This window comes from Callithrix jacchus, chromosome 14, assembly GCF_049354715.1.
Source record: "Callithrix jacchus isolate 240 chromosome 14, calJac240_pri, whole genome shotgun sequence".
Taxonomy (NCBI): domain Eukaryota; kingdom Metazoa; phylum Chordata; class Mammalia; order Primates; family Cebidae; genus Callithrix; species Callithrix jacchus.
This window is the reverse complement of record NC_133515.1, coordinates 23,065,037-23,090,831: the sequence shown is the minus strand read 5'-3', so window position 1 is coordinate 23,090,831 and position 25,795 is coordinate 23,065,037. Positions and strand designations below refer to the sequence as shown.

At 43.3% G+C, this 25,795-nt stretch overlaps 1 long non-coding RNA gene across 1 annotated transcript in view; it reads left to right on the top strand.

Annotated features, from left to right (window-relative positions):
* LOC144579241 (uncharacterized) overlaps nt 1-25,795 on the top strand; it is a 77,917-nt gene that overhangs the window by 42,850 nt on the left and 9,272 nt on the right. Inside the window, exon 2 of the long non-coding RNA XR_013526395.1 lies at nt 11,517-11,588. This is a non-coding gene — a long non-coding RNA (uncharacterized LOC144579241). The remainder of the gene's footprint in view (nt 1-11,516; nt 11,589-25,795) is intronic.

The window sequence follows — 25,795 nt, the reverse complement described above, 5'->3', positions numbered from 1 at the left end:
AAGTTACATCATAAATACTTGAAAGAAGCAAAGGGAGAGGGGCAAAAAACCCTGTCCAGGTCGAGAGACTGGAAAGCAAATGAATGGAGCAGAGTGGGTGAGGGGAATGAACTGCCAGAGAACTGAGCAGGAGAGGGCAGCAGAAGTCGGGGCCAGGCAGAGGAAAAGTGTGCCTGCATTTAAACCAGAAATGTTGTGAACTAGGCTTCCATTCATTTGCACAATGCTTGAACAATGTGATTAGGCCGGGTACAGTGACTCATGCCTGTATCCCAGCACTTTGGAAGGCTGAGATGCAAGGGTCACTTGCATCTCTTGCCAGGAGTTTAAGACCAACCTGGACAATAAAACAAGGACACATCTCTACAAAAAAGCATTTTTTAAAAAAAGGAAGTAGCCAGACATGGTACAAGCATCAGTGGCTAAGACAAGAGGATCACTTGAGCCCAGGATTTCCAGGCTACAGTGAGCTACAATTGTACCACTGCACTCCAGCTGGGGCAACACAGCAAGAGCCTATCTCTAAAACATAATAAAAAAATAAAATAAAATAAGAACAATATGATTGTTCTTAAAATAAAGGACTCCATTTATTTTTTAATTTAATAAGCTGATAGAACTCAGGTAATGCTGTGCTGGTAAATGTTTAATAATCAGTTGTACAAATAACTAAGCATGATTTGCTTATTTCCATGGTGAAATATTCCCACATGGCCCATTTCAAGCTACCACATGATGACATCACTCAAGTAGAAATTAGGGAGAGAAGCTCAGCCACCCCGTCACCCAGTACAGTACTTCCACCGCACAGGTGCCATGACATAAAGAGCCTCAAGGCACAGGTAATGGTAAAATGTCGTAAAAAAGGAAGTGCAAGTTTTGAGTAGCCATTACTTTTGTTTCCAATTTAATTTGTTTACCTGAAGGTTTATATAATTTTTAAAAGTTGCTCTGGTTAACAACCAGCTCAAAAAGTTCCTGAAGATCTTGTAGCCAGCTCTGGTAAGCTAGTACTGGCAGTTCCAGCACCTCCACACCTGTGTGTTGCTGTGGAGGAAGGAACTGTGGCTAGGAGAGCCTGCACCCGGGAGATTCGGCCCCAGGAGGGACCCACCCAGGAGAACCTGCTCCTTACCCCTAGAGCCCACCTCCCCAGGAGAGTCTGCTCCCTCCTCAGAACCCCTTCCCCAGAGCTGAACCCCCAGGAGACACCCCTTACCCAAGGAGATCCTGCTCACCCCCAAGAGCCCACCACCCCCAGCCTGTCCCCACCCTGGGGAGAGCCCACCCCTGAGATCCAGTCCCCTAAGAGAGTCAGCCTGGGGCTCCACCACACCCAGCACTGCAAGCACTTGGGAATCACATGGCTCAGAGTTCAGGGGCTCCCGACAGGAAACAGGTCCTGAGAAAGACTGGGAAATCATGTGCACTGCTAATCCCGCAGACAGCTCTCGTTCCCACATAACTTGAGAAAAGGAAGTACACTGACCAGGCAGGGATCCCTCGGGAATTTCAGGGATGTGCCTATGACAGACCCCAAAAGAATCTAACTGTGGGAATGTGCTGGAAGGGAGCACAATGGAAAGGGGATTGGGGGAGCAGCAGAACCTCTGGAAAGGCCTGGAAACAAGCAGCAACTCTGACCCCACCACCTCCCAAGCTGCCAACTGGATTCCCAGCCCTGAGTAAGGGGCTTATTTGGAATTTCTCAAGGCTGGAAATGTTGGGTGGTAGCAGGGAGGCATGAGAAGAGGGAGATGAAAAAGAAAGGTGGCCCGCATGGGACCCTCATTCCCTACTCTGGTTTGTCTGAACTATCCCAAACAGGCCCCGCCACCTGTAGAAACTTGGTGCACTGAGCACATGGCCCAGGAGACTCCAAGCTCCTTCCCTATTTAGCAGACCACTTCACGCTTGCCTCCTGTCAAGCTTGGTTTGTAAACTGTCCAGGCCTCAGGCAATAGCAATCAAAAGAGGACCTACAACAAGGCTGACAGAGGTGCCGGGGTCTGGGACAGAGGGCCTGAGTCGAGCGGGTGGACTCCTGCCTGGCCTTGGCCAAGGTGGGTTGTGGGAGTCATAGACAACAGGAGAGCCTAGAATAAACCCCCTCTGAGAATCCGCAGGCTTCACACCCTCACATTGCCACAGCCAGCAAAGGTGGTTACAGAGACTGGGACAAGCAAATGCATGGCACTGAGAAACTGGCAGCTCACCAGATAAAATGCAAAGGGCCCCCACTGGATTCCAGGTATTAAACAAAAATCATAGGAGGCCATTGTTTTGACTAAGCTCCCTCACTATGCCCCAACAAACCAGACTAAATATCAAAACAGAGTTATCAATGCTACAATTCCACCAAACTGAAACTAAGTTGTTATCTGACCTTCCACAAAATTAGGAGCATGAGGTAACAGCTGGTATGGTTTGGCTGTGTGTCTCCACCCAAATCTCATATTGAATTGAAATCCCAACATTGGAGGAGGGACCTGGTGAGAGGTGACTGGATCATGGGGACAGAATTCCCCCTTGCTGTTCTCATAATAGTGAGTGAGTTCTCACTAGATCAGGTTGTTCTCATGAGATTGGGTTGTTCTCACGAGATCTGGTTGTTTAAAAGTGTGTAGCCCTTCCTCTTTCACTCTCTCCTGCCACCATGTGAAGGTATGCTTGCTTCACCTTCATTCGTCTGCCATAAGTGTAAGTTTTCTGAGGCCTCCCAGCCATGCTTCCTGTACAGCCTGCAGAACTCTGAGGCAAACCTTTTTTCTTCATAAATTACCCAGTCTCAGGTAATTCTTTATAGCAGTGTGAGAACAGACTAATGCAACAGCCAATTTCTCCAGCCCTCAAGTTTTTTTCTTCAGTCAGCATAACCAAGTTCCCTTTGTTTTCATCCTTAACCTGAAGCAAGCTGACTGCTGTTAACCAGTTGTCTTTTGGGTGTCCCATCTCCCTGTCCCTGAGTTATAGGAGCAGTAACTTAGAAATTACCAATCCTCTTTTTGTTCTCTCCACTGCTTCAGCCTTTTCTGTCTATGAAACCAACCCCCTGTTCCCAGCTCACTGGAACACATATTCCATTTTATGAAATGAAGTGATGCCTAACTCTAGAATCACAATAATGCCAACTGAGATCTTTTTTTTTTTTTTTTTTTGCCACTGTGGAAGACAGTATAGTGGTTCCTGAAAAATCTAAAAATAGGACTTCTTTTTTTTTTAGAGAGAGATCATATGTGCAGTGCCTCTGGAACACATTTCATGTTCAATGTGTCTTAGCTCTTACTGTTACCTTAGGAATAGCATTAGAATCAGTGGACACACATCACGGAGATGCTCCCATCCTATTGGAAATAACTTTTAAGAGTCATAGCCAGCTGGTCATGTGAGCTGCCTTGAAGGGTAGCAAGCTTACTGTCACTGAAAAAACATGGGGTAGACAAATACTTGTCATGGAGGACATTCAATGATTGGGAGGGTGAGTGAACTACCAGGCCTCATTCTAACTCTGAGGTCCAGATGGTACCAGATAATTTGGATTGCAAACCCAAGGGAATGACTAGAGCTACAAATAAAACTTGAAAGTCTTTTACATCCAGGTAACAATAGTAGAAAACTGTTTGTTTTTTTTTTAAAAGAAAGGAGAGAAGGAAAGAAATTTAAAAAAGGAGTGAAGGAGAGGAAGAAAAAGAGGGAGAGAAAACAGTAATGTTGCTTTATTCTAAAAATGGGTATTAAAAACCTCTTTAATGCCAATAATTGTGCTTAATAATGGCTGATCAACATTTCATTTAAACCTATGAGTAGGTGTGATGTGGTACTGACAAGATGTATATTTTGTTGAGAATGAGATCTTCAATTTGTTGCAATTCTGTCTTTTACATAGATAAACACCAAAAATACTTAGTATAATAAATAGGTCCCAACTATTGCATGGGACACATTTATACTAAAAATTTGTTGTTTATCTGGAATCCAAATTAAACTGGACATTCTGTTTGTTTGGTTTTGCTTTATCTGATAATCCTCAAAATAGGCCTATTTTATCCTTTTACTGTGTGTAATATTATGAAAAATATATGTGGTTGTCCACAGAATTTTTGGCATTCAACTCCTATAACCTTTGGAATCTCCAAAGTGATATTTCTTTGTATGCTACTGATTGACAGCTGGTACCCCTAGGTAGCTTCTGGATGGAGCTGGTCACCCAAACAACCAAGACAGGATAAGAGAGTTGGAACTTTCAGTTCCGCCTCCCAACCTCTGTAGAGAAGAGAGAGGCTAAAGATTTACTTGATCAAGGATGGCCAATGGCTTAATTGTGCATACGCAAAGAAGCCTATATAATACCCCAAGAAAGCAAGATGTGGAGAGCTTCCAGATAGCTGAACACATGGAGATTTCTAAAGGTTGGTGCACCCAGGGAGAGCATGGTAGCTTCTGTCCCTCTAGCCTTAAACGTCACCCTATGTATCTCTTTTCATCAGTGTCCTTTGTAATATCCTATGAAAAGTAAAAAGTTCCTCTTCAAAGTTTCCCTTTTTGTGAAAGAATAAATAATAAGTGTTAGAAATAATAGTTTCTTTTAAAAACTAACTTCCTTACTTTCTGCTAATAACTCTTTGTTAAGCCCTATGTAGCTGTTAAATATACTAAGGGAATAAATACATTCTATGTCCTTGTACTTTAAGTTATTTGTTCTGACCTATAGCCTGCTCTGACATGTCCGAACATGCCCAGTCATTTCCTGGCTTACAGCCTACACCTCTTATTTGGAAACATTATTATTCTCCTAGTTTCCGGTAAACAACCCCCTTCCTTTCTTTGTTCTCCATTGCACATTTACCTACTTAGGAAAGTTTTAAGTTTTTAGCCACTCAGGATCAGTCTAGATTGTGTGGTCCAGCTTCAATGAATGGAGATAAGACACAGCAGTAAGGATCCAATGCATTAGTGATAAAAACCTCTGCTTTTCTTTTCTTTGTTCATTGTGCTCTCGTGACAACCAGACTTCCAAGAATCACCCTTTCTGCAGAAAGTAAAATTGCTTGTGGAGAAAATTGTCTGAGCACTAGTTCTTCCTTTTGGAACAGAGGAACAAGCATTTGCTTCTAACAATCCTTAATAATAAACCAGCAAACCTAAGTAAGTTTCCCAGAGTTCTGTGAGTCGCTGTAGCAAAGTAATCAAATCCAAAGAGGGTATCATGGGAATCTCAACAGAAGTTTTGGAGGCCCAGGCTTATTATAACTGATGGGAGTGTTAAAACGTGCACACTGAATTAAGAGACCCCCTCCCCCACCCCACCAAACAGGCTTTATGTGAGCAACAAGGCTGTCTATTTACCTGGGTGCAGGCAGGCTGAGGCTGAAAATGGAATCAGCAAAGGGCAGTAGGATAGGAGTTCGTTTTATAGGTTGTGGGGGAGGCAGTGGAAAGTTACAAAAGTTAAGTTTAGGGCAGTTTTTTGCAAGCTGGGAGGGGTTTGTAGGGTGTGAAGTCAAAAGGTTGGTCAAGCTGGAAGGGAGTGTTAGGGTGTGGCATCAAGGGTGTTGGCCAAGGTGGGTTACAAAGTCCAATGAGCTTGTTAACTGAGGCTAGAATGAGAAACAATAGAGAATGTCTTAGAATAAGTAGGTGCCAAAGGGGTTGACCATCTCTTCCTCTTTTCATGATCTTACAGCCATTTCAGTTTTTCTAATTCTGAAAGGCCCTCCAGAGGTGTACATACAGTTTATGGGGGTCAGGTCACCATGCTGTCCATGGCATGGTCAGACCTTAAGGAAGTGGGACCAGTTTTGTGGGACTGAGCCCTCCACCTGTGGAATCTGATGCTAACTCCATCTAGATATATCAGAATTGAATTGGAGGGCACTAAGCTGATGTTTGCTATAGAATTGATCGCTTGCTTTGTATAGGAGGAAAAACTCCCACACACTTGGTCACAGAAGCCTTCTGTGTTGATTGTTATCATTGAGTTAGACTAGAAAAAGACACTTTGAGTCTGTTCTTTTCCATGCTCAGACCATGTCCAGAATTTAGCCACAATTCTTCCCTCAAAGGCTACATGATTTTACAATGCACTTGGATTTACAGCTTTCTTGCCATCTCATGTGTCCCTAAGCACATTTCATGGCTCACAACAGGCCACCATGACAAGCAACATCAATGTGAAATTTTAATACAAGTTTCTGGATGAGCAGACACTGCATCTGATGCCTACATTCAACTGTCACTCAGCCTGTGAGTTTGGTATCATGTTATCACCCCTGTTTTACAGATGGGAGAACTCAGTGCCAAGGACCAAACCTAAAGCAAGTTATATAAAATTTGAACGTTGTTTTTGTATTACTTTTTTAATCAAGGAATCCCATTCTCATGGTGCAAAATGAGGAAAGTACAGGTAAGTTAAAAAGAAGCAAAAACATGGCATCCACAGTCCCACTCCTATGGGAAATTACTGCTAAGAAGACACTGAAATCAGTATTCCCAGTCATATCTATTTTGAAAAGGAACATACACTGTTTCTTTTCTTTGAAAATACCTTTTCTTAGATCATACAACAGACAAAGATATCTGCTTCCCTGCAGGATATAACATAACTCTCTTCCTCAGAAGCTTTCCATAGGCCATTGCAGTCTACTCTCTACCTTATCCACAAAAAGCTGACAGGAGTATCATCTAGTCAAACTCTGTGAAAAATCTGAAGAGATTTATTCCAAGGCAAATATGAATGACCAAAGCCTGAGGTACAGTTTCAAGAGGTCCTGAGAACACATAACCAAGGTGGTTGGGTTACAGCTTGGTTCCCCGTGTTTTAGGGAGACATAAGACATCAATCAGTATATGTCAGGTATACATCTGTTTGGTCTGGAAAGGCCAGACAACTCAAAGGGGACTGGAGGCTCATTGGTAATAAGTAGATTCAAAGATTTTTCTGATTGGCAATTGGTTGAAAGCTATATTATTACCTAAAGACCTGGAAACAATAGAGAAGAGTGTCTGGGTTAAGATAAGAGGTTGTGGAGATCAAGGTTATTATTATGTAGATAAAGCCTTCAGGTGGCTGGCTTGAGAGAAAATAGATGCTAAGTGTCTCTTATCAGACACAAAAAGATACCAGATTCTTGGTTAAATGAAACTACTAAAAGATGGAGATGTTTTAGGCTTGAGGGCTCATTCAGGAGAAACAAAGCTGTTAAAATTAAGTATTGGCCCTGAATTACTCTGGACTTCCAATAGTAAAGAACATCACCAGGCATGGTGACCTGCTCCTAGAGTCCCAGCTACTTGGAAGCCTGAGGTGGGAGGATAGTTCATGCTCAGGAGCCCAAGGCTGCAGTGAGGTAAGATTGTGCTACTGCACTCCAGCCTGGATGACAGGGTAAGATCTTGTCAAGAAAGAAAAAAAAAGGAAGGAAGGAGGGAGGGAGGGAAGGAAGGAAGGGAGGGAGGGAGGGAGGGAGGGAGGGAGGGAAGGAAGGAAGGAAGGAAGGAAGGAAGGAAGGAAGGAAGGAAGGAAGGAAGGAAGGAAGGAAAGAAGGAAGGGTGGGAGGGAGGGAGGGACAGAAAGAAGAGAGAGAGAAAGAAGGGAAAAAGAGAAAAGAAAGAAACCTACTAAACCTGGATTCAGCAAAGGAAAAGGTTCCTGTCTATCTCTCCTTCTTTTTATGTATTTATTTATTGAAACAGGGTCTCTTTTTTGTCACCCAGGATGAAGAGCAGTGGTGAGATCTCAGCTCACTGCAACCTCTGCCTCCCAGGCTCAAGCAATCCTCCTACCCCAGCCTCCTGAGTAGCTGGGACTGTATGCATACACCACTATGTCTGGCTAATTTTTAAATGTTTTACAGAGACAAGGTTTTGCCACATTGTCCAGGCTGGTCTCAAACTCCTGGGCTCAGGCAATCCACCTGCCTCAGCCTCACAAAGTGTTGAGATTACAGGCATGAGCTATTTCATTACACACCTGGCTATCTCACCTTCTTACCTTCATTCAGTGTTTCATGCATTTGACTAACAAGTAGTAGAGGACGTCCTATAACCAGCTGCCTGTCAGGGTCCAGGGAAAGGGTTGAGGACCCTCTATTCCTACCTTCAAGGCACTCACTGTCTGAACCCACAGTGGGAGCAAGGTCAGGAACATGCACTTGGGGGATTCTGGAAGCTTGGAGCAGAGCAGGTCACCAGAGTTCAAGCTATGCAGGGGTGTTGAAGAGGTAGCTGGAAGGTACCAGCTATAGGTCAGCATCCAGAGGTCCAACCTTGAGGATACGGCACAAGCAGCAACAGAGTCCATTGCAGAGGCAAGGAGAAAACAGGTGAAGAACAAAGACAGGAGCAGGAGAACAGGAAACCAGCATCCAGATTGAGTGGGTAGCCCGCAACCTACACAGTGCCTGCTGGCCCTGGCAGGGGCTGGCCCTTGCGCTTGTTGTTGTAGGAAGAAGAAGAATGGTTACCATTTACTAAGAACTTATTTTTGCCAGTTATCATGGTGACACATTACATGCTTGATCTCATGTAATCCATCACAACAGGGTGATGACTTGGAGACTCTTACTTATTGCACTAAACTTACACAAAATGGAGGCTTAGACAGGCTAGTTGACTTTTCCAAGTTTACACAGCTAATAAGTGACAGCACTGGGCCTGAACTCAAGTCTGTCTCCTCTGGATATGTCAGAGGGGCTGGAGCATACACTGAGCTCACAGATCCAACAAGATTCCTTGTGGGCCTCCTACAGCAGCTGCTTTCTCTGTGCTCATCCTTGACCTGGCCTGACCTTGACACATCTGTGTAGGGAGCTCCAGTCTGGTTTCAAACGAGAACAGCATATGCACAAAAGGTGGGGTCAAGAAGAGTGCATAACCCTGAAGGAACAGAACTGAGCCCCGTGCACCTGCAGTGAGAGTGTCTGGAAAGTCAAAAGCCCAAGTTGAGTTTAGCAAAAAGGCTAATCACAACAGAAAAGATTGTTTTTGTTTGTTTGCTTTTTGCTTTGGTTGGCTTTGGCTTTCAGGGAACCCTGAGTTCCTGGTGAAGTCTGTGGTGTGGACACAGTCAAAATCCTCATCTACAACTTAAAAGAAATTCAAGAATAGAGAAAAGAACTACAAAAGAACAGTCAAAGGATAAAACCAATGATCAGAGGCAAGATAGAAAGAAAAGTGAATTCTGGAGAAGGCAGAAAGAGGCTTTCAGCTACATGCTGATAAAGAACAACTTCTTAGATTTCTAGCAAATAATTAACAAATGTGAATTTCACCAATCAGGTGGTGGTTGGTCTGATGGCAAGACGCATGCCTGACCACAGCAATTTATGGAGGCTGCAGTGGCCACTAGGGCCTCTCCTTTAGCGGAGACCCTCAAGGATAAGCTGACTTGACATCTGCCTGGGTTTTGGGCTGGTTTTGCTAAAGAATCAGAGATAAATGAGGAGGCATATACAGATGACTCACACAGAGAGAGATAAATGGGCAGTCCATTTTGGGATCCAAAGCGCAGTGTAGTGGTAAGCTATCTGAGCGATGAAATTCCACCACTGAAAACCTCCTGAGAGGCATACACAGGGGCATGTATAGCATGTACTCAGCTCAGCTCAGCAAAAAATAAAAGTAAAGGTAAATAAAGAGAAGTATAGTTGTAGAAAAAATGTTGAGCCAAAGATTTTATACATCACAGTTACAGACTGAGTTATCATATTGGATGGAAATTTTTATTATTAAAGACATGCATTGCATGATCAAATGATGAGAGTGCACTGATATGGTTTGGCTGTGTCCCCACCCAAATCTCAACTGGAATTGTCTCTCCCAGAATTCCCACTTGATGTGGGAGGGACTTCAGGGAGAGGTAATTGAATCATGGGGGTCTGTTTTTCTTGTGGCAGTTACTAAGTCTCACGAGATGTGACGGGTTTCTCAGGGGCTTCCACTTACGCATCTTTCTCATTTCACTTGTGCTGCCATGTAAGAAGTATATTTTGCCTCCTACCATGATTCTGAGGCCTCCCAGCCATGTGGAACTATAAGTCCAATTAAACCTCTTTTTCTTCCCAGTCTCAGGAATGTCTTTATCAGCAGCGTGAAAATGGACTAATACAGTAAATTGGTACCAGTGAAGTGGGGCATTGCTGAAAAAGATACCCAAAAATGTGGAAGCTACTTTGGAACTGGGTAACAGGTAGAGGCTGGAACCTTTTGGAGGGCTAGATTGTGGGAAAGTTTGGAACTTCATAGAGATTTGTTGAATGGCTTTGCCCAAATGCAGAGAGTAATATGGACAATAACGTCTAGGCTGAGGTGGTCTCAGATGGAGATGAGGAACTTATTGGGAACTGGAGTAAAGGTAACTCTCCTTGTGTTTTCAGCAAGGAGACTGGTAGCATTTTGCCCCTGCCATAAAGATCTGTGGAACTTTGAACTTGAGAAAGAAAATTTAAGGTATCTGGCAGAAGAAATTTCTAAGTAGCAAAACATTCAACAGATGACTTGATTGCTGTTAAAGGCATTCAGTTTTATAAGGGAAGGACAGCATAAAAGTTTAAAAAACTTGCAGCCTGACTGTGCAATAGAAAAGAAAAACCCATTTTCTGGGGAGAAATTCAAGCCAGCTGCAGAAATTTGCCTAAGTGGCAAGGAGCCTGATGTTAATCCCCAAGACCTTGGGGAAAATGTCTCCAAGCCATATCAGAGGCCTTCATGACAGCCCCTCCCATCACAGTCCTGGAATCCCAGGAGGAAAATGTGGTTTCTTGGGCTGGGCCCAGTGTCCCATGCTGTCTGTAGCCTAGGGACTTGGTGCACTGTGTCCCAGCCACTCCAGCCATGGCCGAAAGGGGCCAACATACAGCTCGGGCTGTGACTACAGAGGGTGAAGGTACCAAACGTTGGCAGCTTCCACATGGTATTGAGCCTGTGGGTGCACAGAAGTCAAGAATTAAGGTTTGGGAATCTCCACCTAGACTTCAGAAGATGTATGGAAACGCCTGGATGCCCAGGCAAAAGTTTGCTTCAGGGGCGGGGCACTCATGGAGAACCTCTGCTAGGGCAGTGCGGAAAGGAAATGTGGAATTGGAGCCCCCACGCAGATTCCCTGTTGTGGCGTTGCCTTGTGGAGCTGTGAGAAGAGAGCCACTGTCCTCCAGACCCCAGAATGGTAGATCCACTGACAGCTTGCACCATGCACCTGAAAAAGCCACAGACACTCATTGGAAGCCCATGAAGGCAGCCGGGAAGGAGGCTGTACCCTGCAAAACCACAAGGGCAGAGCTGCCCAAAACCATGGAAACCCACCTCTTGCATCAGCGTGACCTGGATGTGAGACCTGGAGTCAAAGGAGATCATTTTGGAGCTTTAGAATTTGACTGCCCCACTAAATTTCAGATTTGTATGGGCCCTGTAACCCTTTTCTTTGTTTTGGCCAATTTCTCCCATTTGGAACTGCTGTGTTTACCCAATACTTGTATCCCCATTGTATCTGTGAAGTAAGTAGCTTGCTTTTGATTTTACAGGCTCGCAGGCAGAAGGGACTTGCCTTGTCTCAAATGAGACTTTGGACTGTGGACTTTTGGATTAATGCTAAAGTAAGTTAAGACTTTGGGGAACTCTTGGGAAGGCATGATTGGTTTTAAAATGTGAGGACATGAGATTTGGGAGGTGCTGGGGCAGAATGATATGGTTTGGCTGTGTCTCCACCCAAATCTCAACTTGAATTGTATCTTCCAGAATTCTCACATGTTGTAGGAGGTACCTGGGGGAGGTAATTGAATCATGGGGCCTATCTTTCTTGTTATTCTCATGATATTGAATAAGTCCCATGAGAACCGATGGGTTTATCAGGGGCTTTTGCCTTTGCTTCTTCCTCATTTTCTCTCGCTGCCACCATGGAAGAGGTGCCTTTAACCTCCTACCATGATTCTGAGGTCTCTCCAGCCATGTTGAACTGTAAGTCCAATTAAACATCTTTTTCTTCCCAGTCTCGGGTATGCCTTTAACAGCAGCATGAAAACGGACTAATACATGCACTGTAAATAACAGGTGACAATTAATCCAGTTTCATGCACCTGAGATCCAATTTATAAAATAAAATTATTGTCGTGATACATTATTTAAAAACAGGAGAATTTTAGCATACAAAAGACACTCCTTTAAAAATAGTAGAAGTTAAATTCCCGGGTAAAATGATTGGGAAAAATTTTTATACTTTTGGAAGTTTTGTTGGATGAGCATGTCACATATTCATATGCAGAGAACAGCAGGAAGAAGTTTTCTTTTTTGAAAAAAAGTAAACACCATGACCCTTAATTTAGGCCTCTCCCTCTCATTCTAATTTTTATCAGTCTCCTAATTATATCATTTCTTAGACATGGGGTTTCCTCTTGGGCAATAGGGCATTTCCTATGCTGGGTCCAGATCTCCTGAGAATGTGAAGCAGGTCTTGCAGGAAAGCCAGGTCTCTCAGAAGGTGCCTGGCAGAGATTACAGCCTCAGGTCCTTGCTGAGGATGCCAACATCTAATATGCAACGTGTTTTCCCAAGCCAAGGCACCTTCTCTAGAGTGGGCTCATTGCCACACTGGCTGGGCAGAAGCACTGTCCAGTCCTTGCCATTCAACTCAGACATTGGCCCCCAGCCAATGTCCGTCCAGTGAGTTCAGGGACTGCCAGACGCTGGTCAGGAAGCTGTCTGTCATGCTGGGGAAGTCTGGAGCACATATGGCTCACTCTAGGGTCCATTTATTCTCCCAGCACTTACAATCCTCTCTCAAAAGACACAATGCTTTCCTAAAAATAATTAATCATGGCAGCAAAAGTGAAAAACAAGCTCCGTCTCCTTCCTTCCGCAGACAGAGAACTTCAAGGCTGTCTTGATCAAAAACGGGAGGTGTAGGCTGAGAGCAGGGATAGCCTGGAAGGAGGGATGAGAACTCTCCCCTAGAGTTTTTCAGGTTCAATGCATTTTCTACAACATAAAGGAATGTGTCTTCTGTCAAGCGAGAACTGTGTCTGAAGACTGTAAAACAATAATGTATTGGGCAACTCCATGCCCCGTGGAAAGAGAGTATTGTGATCATGACAGACCTGCATTTCTACCTGGCCTTACTGTTGCCTCTGTCTGGTCTTGGACTAGTCCTATAACCTCTCTGCACCTCAATTTTCATCCCTATAAAATGGCAGTAATAATATCAACATCAGACAGTGTTGGATGAGGATTGAACACATAGCACAGTAACTGGTATATAATATGCCCTCAATATTTTGTAGTTGTTACACTCATCATATGCTTTTCTAATGGTAAATGTTGACAGAATAAGGCCTACCAGCCAGGGTGAAACCAGGTTACAAGCATAGGGTATTGGCAGGAGTGATCACTGCCTTTCATGGCTACCCTGTAAAGAGTACTTTGGGAGGAAACTATCCAGCCACCACCATCTCAGATCATGCCTGTATTAGGACAGTGACATGAGCCCTGGACTGGGAGTTGGGAAAATCATGTCATCACAAATGCTCTTCATTTTACTGAGGACTTCCAGTGTGCCAGATGCACTACTAGAAGCCAGAGTAACAATGAGATAACTTTGCGTAAATTACGTATCATATCTGAGATCCGGTTTTCACATTTCTAAAGTCAGAACCAAAAATGAGATGCTAGAAATAAAAGCTCACTGTAAGTGGTCAAGTGGCTTTTAGATACACTGAGTTACAACTTTCCACATGACTGTATGCTGAGACCACACCGTATAGACCATATGCACAGCTTCACAAGCGCTGCTGGACGTGTGTGGCTGCTGACTAGATGTTAATGGACATTGTCAGGGATGGTGGAGATGCAGATGAAAGTCTATCTGAGGGGTTCACACCTTTGAATGTGGTGTCTCAACTAATATTTCTTGAACAAAAACCACACTCCAGCACCATTCTTAGAGCTTTGGGCCTTGAAGTCTAATGGAAAGAGCAATGCAGGACTAAGCCAGCACATGCCCACCATGCTTTGAATGTGTTCCCCAAAGTTCATGCATTGGGAACTTAATCTGCAGTGAAACTGTGTTGAAAAATAGGATCTTTAAGTGATTATTGTTTCATGAGGGCTCTGCCATCAGGAATGGAATAATATCACTATTGAGGGAGTGGATTCTTTATCTTGAGAGTGAATTTGTTATCAAAGCACAAAAGTCAGCCCACTGTCTCTCGTAAATCTTCTTGCCATGTGACAGCTTCCCTTACCAATTTTGGATTTCCCAGCCTCCAGAACCATAAGCCAAATAAATATCTGTTCAACATACATTACCTATTCTGTGCTATTATTCTGTTATAGCAACACAAAATTACTAAGACAATGCCTACATGGGAAGTCAAATATAAGTGAAGAAACTCCCCAGTAGGAAATAATACTAGTCAGAGAGCATTGGTGCGGTTAGCCACCACTGAACTAGTGATGGAATGCTTGACAAATATTTTATAACCTCACTGCATACTTCTTTTTAGCTGAAGTGTGTCAGGCCCATCTCTAACATATTATGCATGTTTGTGGTATCATTAAGTGTGGAGGGTTTTTAAATAATAATCTGTCTCAAAAGAAAAAGACAAAATTGAATATAATAAAATCTGAGGAGATTCAGGAATTGTACAGATTGCTTAGAGTATAAGAAACTTGCTTAAATATATGAGACTTGATGGTGATTAGAGAAAAAATTAGTTATTTAATCCTGTTTCTACTTGTTCAACATTTGTACACCATAAAAGAAAAAATGGGCCAGGCACAATACCTCACGTCTGTAATCCCAGCACTTTGGGAGGCTGAGGCAGGCGGATCACTTGAGGTCAGGAGTTCAAGACCAGCCTGGCCAACATGTTGAAACCCCGTCTCTACTAAAAATACAAAAAATTAAAAAAAAATTAGCTGGGCATGGTGGTACACGCCTATAATCTCAGGTACTTGTGAGGCTGAGACAGGAAAATTGCTTGAACCCGGAGGCAGAGACTGCGGTGCACTGAGATAGCATGCCATTGCACTCCAGCCTGGGTGACAGAATAAGACTTCGTGTCAAAAAAATAAACAAAAACAAAAAGTGAAAACAATATTCAACTACATTTTAAAACAATAATGACAACTTAATAGCAAAAAGAAAAATGCTATGGGCAAGCGCAAAAGATAAATAACAAACCAGAAAAAAACACTGCAGTTTATAACACAAACAAAAGATGTGCAGAAGGAGCTTCATGTATAAGGAGCTTTTAGAAATCAACAAGAGAATGAAACTCAATAGATAAATGTACAAAGGACATAAACATATTTCACAGAAAAGGAAATACAAATGTTCCTGTAATAAGTAAAACAACCACAGTAAAAATGACAACTAAATTGGGATGGCATTCATTACCTTTCAAATTGGCAAAATTGCAGTAGTGTGCCGGAGCTAACTCTTGACAGTTGACCATGAATAATTACCAAATTTTCAGCAGCTTGTTTTATGGTAGGTTATTAAATGCCGTTATTGCTAAAATTTAATTATATAAATTTATAACTAAAAAAAGAAAAACTCTAAAATTCCTGATGATTTTACTAAGTTTCTCAATTACCTATGCTACTTGCAGCTCTGTGGTGGAAACACTATACAGTGGATGCTACAGCCCATCTCTTCCCAACTCCACGTTCAGGGACATCATGTTGATAGCTTGCAATTGGCCTGGGTAGAAGTATTTACACCATGAAAATCAGTAGACACTACAAATTAGGGCTTCTTGTTTTTTTGGCTTTGGGTCTTGTCTTGTCTCTTGTCTTGTCTTGTCTTGTCTTGTCGTCTTGTCTTGTCTTGTCGTCTTGTCTTGTCTTGTCTTGTCTTGAGAAGTAGTTGTTAAACATTTACCAGCACACCATTGAAGAAATCCCAAATGTTAGTAACAAAACTGCTGGGATGACACGTATGAGACACTTGGCCTGGTTTCAAGAGTTGGAAACATACTTTATTGGAAAGGCTGGGAGAAGCAGCCACTCTTACTGCTGACAAGAGTGCCCAGCTGTTGATAGAACCCTGTGGAAGGCAATCTGACAATATGTGCCAAAATGATGAAAGGATTTACCCTTTGCCTAGCAACTCCCTCACTGGGAATCTATTCTACAGCTCTGCCTATGTGTGCATGCAACAAGGTGATTGGGAGGTCATCCAGCAAGGTTTGTAAGAGCAAAAGACACAAGTCAGCCAGGATCCTTCCACAGAGACTGATGAACCAAGCATAGTCCGTCTTGACACAGGACTCTCACAGCTGATAAAGAAAGGGGAAGCTTTCCATATGATATGAAAAGTTCTCAGACATAGTAAGTGAAAAAAAGCAAGTCAAAAAAAAAGTGTGCCGCCTTTGGTGCAAAATGGGGGAAACGTGAATGTATTTCTGCATGTTTATGTTTGCATAATGAAATTCTGAAGGATAGACTGATACAATGAAATTAATTACCCGATTCAAGAGGTGATTGACTAGGAATGTGTAGTCTGAAAAGGCTAACGATAGAAAAGCAGACAAAATTAAGCTTTTCCTCACCAAGAACACAGAAGCAAATATTTCCCAAGGAGCAATTAGGAAAGAAGAATAAATAGTGGGTTTTGTCTTTAAATGACATTTATCTAGAAGTTTACACAGCTGAGGAAGGGCAAAGGAAAAATGGAGCTAAGGAGAACTGGCAAAGAGAAGGCAGGGCTCAGAGCCTTATAGGAAATGAAAGAGAAGTCATTGCGCGACTGAGAAGTCCACACGGAGAGGCACTGTGGTTTCGTTTGAAAAGGAGGAGAAAGTGCAGTAGCAGAGACTCAACCTAGTGGTGTAAATCTTCCCAGAAAGGCCTGCAGGCTATGATGCGGTGCTGTGTGGTTCCAAGGCTGAAGGCAGCAGTCAGGAGCGTTCGAGACCAGGAGATATCCAGGAGGATGAGACACAGCTGCTCAACCGGACTGCAGCCACACACATACAAGCAGCAAGGAACAACCCAGAACATACAGCTGCTCTCCTTTTGTTTTTTTCAGCTGCCAGTCACATGCCATAAAATTTATCCTTCTAGAATGCACAGTTCAAATAGTTTTAGTATATTCACAGAGTTGTGCAACCATCACTACTACCTAATTTCAGAACATTTTCATCACCCCCAAAAGAAACACCACACCCAAGAATAGTCACTCCCTAGACTCCTCTCCCCCTAGCCCTGCCAGCCACTAATCTGCTTTCTGTCTCTACACATTTGTCTGTTCTGGATGTTTCGGATAAACTGAATCATACAATACGTGCCCTTTTGTGTCTGGCTTTTTTTACTCAGTACACTTTCAAAGCTTACTCCTATTGGCCCATTTATCAGTATTCCATTTCTTGGTCTTGCCAAAGGATAGTTCTTGGTATGAATATGCAACATTTTCTTTATCTGTTCATCAGTTGGTTGGTGTTTGGGTTGTTTCCACTCTGGGCTATCATGAATAATGCTGCAATGAATATTTGGGCACAAGTTTTGTTTTTGTGGGGGCATATATTTTTATTTATCTTGAGTGCATACCTAGCAGTGGAATTGCTGGGTCATATGGAAACTCTACATTTAACTTTTCAAGTAATTGCTAGACTGTTTTCCAAAGCATCTATGCCATTTTAAAATGCCATCAGCAATGTCTCTATATCCATGCCAACATGCCTTTTTTTCAGCCATGCTAGTGGGGGTGAAATGATATTTCCCTATTGCCAGCTGCCCTTTTTTGATTGTTCTTCATCCTGCCTGCCAGAATTTGCACCATTTTGCTCCATCATCCCCTTCTGTAGGATAAGCTCAAGTTTCTTGGGTTTACAGTGTTGCTTTTCTTGGTAATATATGCTAAATGTTTACTAGTGCTCACATAAAGCAATTTTACCCAATCTCCTTTGGGTTGCCAGTGCAATGTACCCAGGGTTGGAATTCTCGAGTGGCCTCCGTACTTGTCTTCTGTTGGTCACCTCAAACATTCTTTTTTCAAAATGACATGAGTTCATCATGTATTAATTGAGAGCAGAAATTCTGAATTATTGAGATTCTCAAATTTTAATTTCTTGGATGACCATGGCTATGTCATCTCTAAACCCATGTTGGTCCCAAAGAGAAGGAAAAATGAATTTGCTCACAAGCCAGGCTGTGCAGACCCACCAGGTGGAAAAGCAGGTACAGGGCGGAAGTCGGCTCTCCTACTGCTGACCACACTGCTTCATTTTCTACTGCACATAAACTTGGGACTGGTGGTATCCACGAATTCCCCACACAAGACTCCAAACCTGTTTCCTAAACCATAGGACAAATGACTGTCCTCATGAATACGTATTCCTGGGATCCAGGAAATTTTAGTATGACAATGATTCACTCTTTGCTAACATTTTATCACATTTGTGCTCTTTTTTTTCTTTTTTCTCTCTTTACATTGTTTCTGAACCATTTGAGAATAAATTGACCCTTCATATCTCAATACTTCAGTATGTACTTCCTAACAAAAAGGAATTTGCTTATGTAATCACAATGATCAAATTCAGAAAATTTATTTATTTTTAATTTTATTTTTACTTTTGAGATGCAATCTTGCTCCATTACCCAAGCCAGAGTACAATGGCATGATCTCTGCTCACTGAAACCTCCATCACCCAGGTTCAAGAAATTCTTGTGCTTCAGCCTCCCAAGTATCTGGGATTACACACACCTGCCACCATGCCTGGCTAATTTTTGTATTTTTAGGAGAGATGGTGTTCACCATGTTAGCCAGGCTTGTTTCAAACTCCTGGCCCCAGCTAACCCACCTGCCTCAACCTCCCAAAGTGCTAGGATTACAGGCATGAGCCACTACACCCATTCAAATTCAGGAAATTTAATATTTATGTATTATTATTTACTATGCAATACAAATTTAAATTTCATCAAATTGTACTAACAATATCTTTTATAAGATCCTCCCCCACCCCCCACCAATTCAGGTTCCAATCTAGGATCACACATGGAATTTAGTTCTTTATTTTCCCAGCTTTCAGAAAGGAAGGAAGGAAAGAATGAGGGAGGGAGGGATGGAGGAAGGCAGGAAGGCAGGAAGGAAAGAAGGAAGGAAGGAAAGAAGGAAGGAAGGAAAGAAGGAAGAAGGAAGGAAGGAAGGAAGGAAGGAAGGAAGGAAGGAAGGAAGGAAGGAAGGAAGGAAGGAAGGAAGGAAGGGGCAAACAGATTTAGTACCTTGGTGACTTTAATAGTCACAAGATGATCTTTCCTATACTGGCCTCTAAGCTCTTGAACACCCTGTGCCTCTCCCTACTCTGTGTGAGCCACTCCATCCACGCCATGCCCTAGTTATGGATATTGCAGTAGTAGGGCTAAATTTGTCCTAAACCAAACGTTGCTCTGGGCCTGCCATAAAACACGTAAGAGTAAGCTTTGAAGTGGTCAACCTGATCCCAAGTAACTTAAGTGTGTTCCAAAAGGAAGTCCAACATTTTTTACGGAAATGCAACAAAATCTACCCCTCGACAGTGAAAAATGCAGTATATACAGTATCTAGTAAAAAAAAAAAAACTACTAGGCATACAAAGAAGCAAGGAAACTATGACCCATAAACTGGATATTTTTAAAAGACAGTCAATAGAAATTACAGAGATTGTTAAATTATCTAATAAGAACCTTAAAACAGTTATTTTAAATCTTACACATTTTTTTCTTTTTCTTTTTTGAGATGAAGTTTTGCTCTTGTTGCCTAAACCAGAGTGCAATGGCACCATCTCCGCTCACTGCAACCTCCGCCTGACAGGTTCAAGCAATTCTCCTACCTCAGCTTCTCAAGTAGGTGGGATTACAGGCAGGCACCACCACGCCCAGCTAATTTTTTGCATTTTTAGTAGATATGGGATTTCACCATGTTAGCCATACTGGTCTCAAACTCCTGACCTCAGAAGATTCACCTGCCTCAGCTTCCCAAAGTGCTGGGATTACAGGCGTGACCACTGAAAAGGAAGGCATAAACATGATAAGCAAAGAAATAAAAGATGAAAAACACACAAATGAAATTTCTAGAAATAAAAAGTAAAATATCAGAAATGGAAAGCTCACTGGATGAGATGAACAATACATCAGATGCTGCAGAAGAAAAGATCAGCAAACTACAAGGCAGCCCCATGGCTCCTAACCCAAATGAAGCATAGATGGGGAAAGAAGAAGAAGAAAAAACATACTTTTACAGGGTCTCAGTGAGCCATGGGACTATATCAATTAATTCAATATACATGTTTGGGGTTTGCAAGGGAAGCAATGTTATAGAAGGAGCAGGATTGGTCACCACTGTTGTTGAAGTGGTTGATTGGTGGGGAAACAAGTATTCATTCTTCCATCCTATGTTTGCACATGTTTGAAATCTGCCGTGATAGTTACAAGACAGAGCCTCTCTTGACCTACATCCTCTCCGTCCAACCCTTTGCAGTTGTCTGTGTTCACAGTCCCCAATTCCCTTGAACCCACTCCATTCAGGCTTTTGCTTGAAAATTTTCCATTCGAATGAACTCCAATTGCCAAGCCCTCAGATTACCTGACCTAAGAGCTGCTGTGGCACAGCCAGACACCCCCTCCAGTCCACCACTGCTTTCCTGGTTTCCTCTCCCCTCACTGGATGCCCATCTTCTGTCTCCTCCTCTGGGTCTAGCCCAACCTCAGAATGTCAGAGGCACTCCCTAAGTGACCCCATCCACTCTCATGTTTGAAATACAGTCTGTATGCTGATGACACCCATGCTTATATTTCCAGGCTGGGCCTCTTCCTCAACGCCATATGCAGATACCCAGCTGTCTAACATCTTCCCTTGGCATTTCCCAGTGTAATATATCCAAAAATGTGTTTCTGTTCTTCCCTGCATTCCTGTCACCTGCTTTCCTGTCACCTGCTTTCCTGTCACCTGCCCCACCTCAGCAAATAGCAACATCACCATCCTTGAAGTCAGAATCAATTCTTCACACCCCTCATCTGATCCCTGAGCAAATCTTTGGGTCCCACTTTCATAACTGAACCTTATTGTGATCACTTTTCACCATCTGTGGCAGTCACTCTGGCCAAAGTCACTGTCTGAATTATGGCCTGAATTATTGCAATTATGTCCTAATGAGTCTTCATGTTTCTCTCCTTGCTCATAATTATCTGTTGTCAACTAGGCAGCCAGAGAGATCCTATTACACACAACTCAGAGCATGTGACTCTCCTGTTCCAAATGCTCCATGGTTTCCTGCCTCACTCAGCAAAGAGTCATTCCTCACCATGGCCTATGAGGTCCACCTAAGCTCATCCCCGGAAAGCCCCCTCTGACACCATCTCCTGTGACTCCCCTCATTTACTCGCTCCAGTCACCCTGCTGTCTCTGCAGTTTCCCAGCCTTGGCACACTGCTGTCACAGGGACTTTGCACTGCCATTTCCTCGCCTTTAATCCTCAATCCTACCCCAGGGTCATTCTCTCATGTTTTAAGTCTGTCCTCAAATGTCACTTTCTCATAGGCTTTTCCTGATCAAGATATTTACACTTGCAAATAACCCCGCAACCACAACCGCTGTTTCTTCCCTGTTTTATTTTTCTCCATAGCACTTATCACCTTCTAGAATTCTCTGTGTGTTCATTTTGTTCATCATCCATCTCGCCCTGGGTCACCATTAGGACAAGAATTTCTGTCTGCCTTTTTAACTGTACCCTGGCAAGGACAGTGTTTGGCATAAAACTGATATATAATCAATGTTTTCTATTAGCCACTTTATTTGCATTTTATCTTTTGAGAATTATGTAGTCATGTGATCGGTTATTAAGAAGTGGCTCTGACAGTAGCTGCTGCCCCTGGACAAACTATTTAACATATCTGGAGCTCAGTTTTCATATCTGTGAAATAGAGACAACAACATGTGACTGTGAGGTTTAAATGAGTTAACTGGTCTTTCCTTCCCTCACTCTCTCCTTGGATATTGTACGACTCTCTCCCTGGTCCAGAGCTCAGCAACTGCTGTGCAGGGCTGCACTCCACCTTTCTTGTTTCCTTGAATGAGCATTCAGGGACTCAGTGCACTGAGTTGAGGAGGGTTCTAGCATTTCCCACAACCTGATCCTCTTGATATTGAACAAAAGAAAATCACAAAACCCTCTAGTTCTCTAGGAGGGAGATTCCTTGACCCCTGTCCACAAGGGTTTACTCATTGAGTCCATACCTCCTGAGGTGTAACAGTCACCACGTGGCCCTCCCTCTGACTCCCCCAGGGTCAGACTGCCACTGCAGTCCCAGGCAGCAAGCTCAGGATCACATCCATGGGTCCCAACCTTAATGGCCTGTCCCAAGTTCTGGAGAGAGACTGATGTCCAAGCCTAGCTAGCGCTACTGCTGCAAAGGCTGTCTCTCACAGTAGCCAAAAACTGGAAACAAACAAGGGCACAACAGTAGAATGAATAAAGAAATTATAGGATAATTATACAATGGAACATCACCCAGCAAACAAATAAACTACTGACAGGCACAACAGCAAGGATGTGTTTCTGAAACACTATGCTAAATTAAAGCCACCAGGCACCAAATAGTATCTACTATAAAACTCCATACATGAATCTCAAGAACAGAAAAAATTATTCTGTGGGGTTAAAAATCAGGATAGCAGTCACCTGTGAATCAGCAGAGGTTGGGGTAGCATACAGGGAATTTTACCTGAAAGGGACAGGAGGGGAGGGGAGTTGAGTCATGCTGGTCACAGACTGCCATCTGGAGCAAGGGTGCAATGAATGCATGCACAGGCGGCACTCACGGTACAGATGCTGCTGGGAAAGACCCAGAAAACTGGCACTGTGGCTGGGACACAAAGTCAGAAATGCTATCTCTCACTAAATGCCAAAGACGGGTTCCATTGTCTATGACCTGAGGACTAGGAAACTAGCAAGACAAAGGGTTGAGTCTATTGACAAGATAAGGTCAGGGTGTGGAAGCAGAGTTGAGTAACCACCACCACCTCCTGGAAGTCAGGAAGGCAAGAGAAAGAGGAAAAAGAATGTTAATTTCAGGCAGCGAGAACAGAAATCCAGTTGTGCAGTGGGGACCACAGGAACCCAGGAAAGTACCAAGCCCTGTGGAGGTAACAGGGCGAGAAGCCCTGGAAGAGAGCCCTGGAGGAAAGTGCCATTTGAGCTCAGAGGGACATAGCAGATAAGATGACTGGAGGGCAGGACGCAGCGCCACCTTCTTCTTCTTCTTCTTCTTCTTCTTTTTTTTTTTTTTTTTTTGAGACAGAGTTTCACTCTTGTTACCCAGGCTGGAATGCAATAGCATGATCCCAGGTTCAAGCAATTCTCCTACCTCAGCCTCCCAAGTAGCTGGGATTACAGGCATGTGACACCAAATCAGCTAATTGTGTATTTTTTTAGTAGAGATGGGGTTTCTCCATGTTGGTCAGGCTGGTCTCAAACTCCTGACCTCAGGTGATCCACCTGCCTCAGCCTTCCAAAGTGCTAGGATTACAGGCATGAGCCACTGTGCCATTTGTTTCCTATTTGCTGGGTGAGAAGTGAATGGTCTGGGCCTGGGCTACATTTTTCCAGGTATTCAGAAAGTGCAGGAATCTTTGACCTGAATCCGAGGCTGAGCAGCAGCGTGATAGACAGCCAAGGCTGCAGTCCACCCAGCTGGCCTGTTTAGCCATCCTTACTGTCTACCTCCCTTTCAGGCTTGCACCAAGCAGAGGCAGTGTGGAGTACACAGCACGGGCACATCAGCCCAGGAGGATAGGAGAAGCAGATGGTAAAGGGGAGGGGGAGCGCTCTGGATGGGCAGAGCAGGATGTGTGTGGGCCAGAGGACTCTTGTGGTAACGGTACAACCCATGGAGACACTCACAACTCTCCAGTGGGAATAGACAGCAGTTTACACAGTCTGTTTAATTTTTTTATTAATACATACTAATTGTACATTTTATGGAGTCCATGTGATTTTTTAATGTAACACATACTAAGGTTGAGCAAGGTGGCTCGTGCCTGTAATCCCATTATTTTGGGAGGCCAAGGCAGGCAGATCACTTGAGGTCAGGAGTTTACGACCAGCCTGGCCAAATGGCAAAACCCTGTCTCTACTAAAAATACAAAACTTAGCTGGGCTTGGTGGCAGGTGCCTGTAATCCCAGCTACTCGGGAGGCTGAGGCACGAGAATCACTTGAACTTGGAGAAGGCGGTGGTTGCAGTGAGCCAAGATCATGCCACTGCGTTCCAGCCTGGGTGACAGAGAGACTCTGCCTGGGGGAGAAAAAAGAATGTTAACGCATGCTAAATGACTTCTGGCACTGCTTCTTAAATTCCGCTGCTCACTGTGTACATGCAAAATCCTCTTTTTCTATCTTTTTAATCTCCTTAAATGAACAACAGGCACTGACCGCTGCATTTCCTTTTAACTTGTGTGAAATGATGCATTTGCCTTGACCCCGGACCCCATCTGAAGGCATGGAATGGCTTCTGGGTACTCCCATTTTCTCCAATCCATTGTTAACTGCGTATTTAGCTGTTGAAATGAATGATGCTGCCAGGGAAGCCAAGCCCAGCACTTTAGGGAGATGGGTGCAGAAGGGAGGAGAGGTGCCCTGCATAGTCTATGCTTCTGCCTGGGGTGGTCTCCTCTGGCTCTGAGGCTCTGGTGCAGGCCCACCTGGTTTTGAAGTCAGCCATGGTCAGGGGAAAGTACACAGAGGTGTTTGTTTATAAGAATGGCAAGCTCTTGATTTGGATTCCTTGCAATTAGAGGAAATACTTTTGAAACACAATCAATTATTTTGGAAAAAAAAAAAAGGATTTCCTGCTTAAGAGAACTATTTTCAAGCACTTGAGAGGTGGCCCTGCATATCAACAGCTGCTATTAATTAAATTACTCTATTTTCTCATAGAAGCAGCATAGCAAAGTGGGAGGCAGCCTATGGAGGTCTCAGGAAATGTGGGGGTCTGGAGTCCAGCTGCCTCCTCCAGGGGGCTGTCACCTGGGAAATGATACTTAGCAACCCACAGTGCATATCCTCCAATGTCAAATGGGGATGTTGGTATAGCATATGGTGATGCACATTATATTATGGCTGTCAACAAGCTCTGATATGTGTACTTAACACATTTGTGTTCGTGCATACTATATCATTGTATATTTCATTATTCAGAAAAGTATTTACACTAATACATTATTGCTAATATTAAATACAATTTTCAATTATTATTTTTATTGTACTTTAGGTTCTGGGATACATGTGCAGATCATGCAGGATTGTTGCATAGGTACACACATGGCAATGTGGTTTGCTGCCTCCATCCCCCCGTCACCTACATCTGGCATTTCTTCCCATGTTATCCCTCCTCCACCTCCCCATCCACCCACTGTCCCTCCCTTGGCCCCCTGCAACAGACCCCTGTGTGTGATGTGTTCTCATTGTTCAACACTCACCTATGAGTGAGAACATGCAGTGTTTGATTTTCTGTTCTTGTGTCAGTTTGCTGAGAATGATGGGTTCCAGATTCATCCATTATTTTAATATTTTAATTATATAACATCATCATTTATTGATCCCAAGGATTTTTGAAGGGTGAAATTAGAAATGCAAGTCCAGTATTCCTGACCAATGCCCAGTGCTTTGCCAACACCCAGTAAATGCTATTTGGTGATAACAGGAGGAGGAAGAGTAGCATCATTATTGGTCTTGGCATTTAATAATTATTCATGAGATGAGTTGCTGTATAAATTTGAAACAATTAAAATTTGACTTATTCAGAAATAGTCCAAGTTTCAGAAACTGTTT